Raw genomic sequence first — 2,361 nt, forward strand, 5'->3', positions numbered from 1 at the left:
ATAGTCCAATCATAACGTAGTAACTGGGTAGCCTACATCAGGCTTTTGAGACCACCACCACCTACCACCAAATCTGATATTTGTCCCCAGAAGTAGTCTATGACAGACTACATGTACACACACACACACTTTCCAAGTAAACCATAAGAATATGTTTAGTTTGGCAGCTGTGGCTCATGATTATCACTGTTGTCTTGTGACTGACTTCAGTTCAGACAGGACACACACTCAGAATGGTGTTAATCTGATCAAATCTTCCAAATTTAGTTTCATAGTGTGACTCTACTCCATCTGATAAACCCATGATGACAAAACCACATCAAGAAACACTTGAGCAACACTTCAACAGCCACTCTGCAACTCTTTTGGCCGTTTTGTAGCTTAGCAGCTTAAGGTATGAACACCTTATTATGTCATGTTTCGGAAAGATGAATCTGCACGTTACATGTCTGTAGTGTTGTAGGTAGTTGCCTACAGAAGGACCCATTTAGATTAAAATGTCATCAGCCTTATTTGCATACTGCAAAGGAGATCAGTGTAGTGTTTCAGTTCACCTATTTTGAGTTAAGTGAAACTGTACACTAACAAAGTAAACTGACATGTTATTGGGCTTCCAGTAACTATGATTTGTTAGTCTTGTTTAAAAAACATGCTCCTTCTGATTTTTCTCATGCAGTGTCTCTTTTGGGCACATGTCCATTAAATAACTGTGGGATTGATGTTCACAGGCTCTCTCATAAGCCACACACACACACACACACACACACTAACACTTCATCAGCAAGATGTGCCAGCTATTATTTAGCCTCTTGTTTACTAAAGATGCTGAAGGGATATGAACTTGAATCCTCTCATCCTCTCATCCTCTTCCTGTCTACATGTGCGGGTGATTTGTCTGCTGTCTCCATGAGTCTGCTCGTTTGTCACCATTTGTCTGGCTCTCTGTCTGCAGTAATATAATGAAAAACGATGACTGAGAGAGTCGAGATGATACATAAGAGAAGTAGGACAAGATAAGACAATGACAGACTGAAAGGAATAAAGAAGAAGTCATATCAGCAGACTTTTACCTCACAGCGTATGAGAGAAATATGTAGTATGAAGTATGTTAAGAAAAGTGAAGAATACACACACACTGCGTCTGAGATGGAGTTACTGACACAGTGAAACAGCTTCAGTGTGTTGTGCAATCATTCCACTCACTAGCAACAGAGACGAGTTGTTGACCAGTTCCTTCCTTTCAACCACAGCGTACAACCTGTAATCAGCGTAAATCGTATGTGGTAAAAAGGTTTGTTTTTTTTGTATTGCACTGTTACTATGACGACTCTTCTTTCCCCACTCTTAGTTACATCTGATTACATTCTAGTTAGCACACATAGAAACATACTGTACTCATGCTTAAACTGACTTTTTTTATTTCTCACAATATCCGTCCTCGTTTCTATCTTCCCCTTCACAGCTGCTGTATTTTGCATGTTTGTTTTTGTGTATCCTTGCATCAGAAGTGGAACGGAACAGAACTGTAGTGGTTAAAGGTGCTGCATGTGAAATCTTTTCTTTCTATGCAGTGAAACCGCAAGTACTAAACCAAAATACCAAACCAAAATACCAAAAGTACTCACACCAAAGTGTCTTCACATACAGATTTTTCTTCTTTTATTAAAAGATAAGGCTGCCAATATTCTTTATTTTTCTTAATGTTAACACATCCAATGAATAGATCAAAACCAACAATGAATCGATCAAGTTGACCCATCTCCTGAACAGCAATAGTCCAATCATAACATTGTAACTGGGTAGTCTACATCAGGCTTTTCTCCATATGGTGTATTATGGGGCTTTTCCACTATACAGTTCCAGCACTACTGGGCTCGACTCGACTCGACTCGACTCGGTTCCAGGAACAACCTTTTCCATTGCAAAAAGGTACCTACTCAACGTGGGCGGGGTCGTCATAGCACGGCTCTTCGAAACTGCCATGACTTCATTTTATACACGACACAAACACATACACAATGGAGGACATGGAGGCGATGGTGTACTTGCTGCTCTTCCTGTGCCTTTTTGTCACACACAAAGCAAGAAAATTGAGCCGTATGGCTGTAAAGCTGTTGCTGGTATTTAAAAATGGCGGGTTTGATTCTTGTGTGGGACGGCTCATGACTCTTCCAGCGACAACTCTTCTGACCAATCAGAGGTCGGCAGTCTGTTGACGTCACATTTAGCATCGGCTCGGCTCGCTTGGAACCTCGGCAGAGCAGGTACTAAAAAAGTACCAGGTACCAGGTACTATCCCTAGTGGAAACGCAAAAAAAACCTAGTCGAGTCGAGCCGAGCCGAGTCAAGTCGTGCTGGAAC

The sequence above is a fragment of the Scomber japonicus genome, chromosome 2 (genome assembly GCF_027409825.1).
Source record: "Scomber japonicus isolate fScoJap1 chromosome 2, fScoJap1.pri, whole genome shotgun sequence".
NCBI classification, from domain to species: Eukaryota; Metazoa; Chordata; class Actinopteri; order Scombriformes; family Scombridae; genus Scomber; species Scomber japonicus.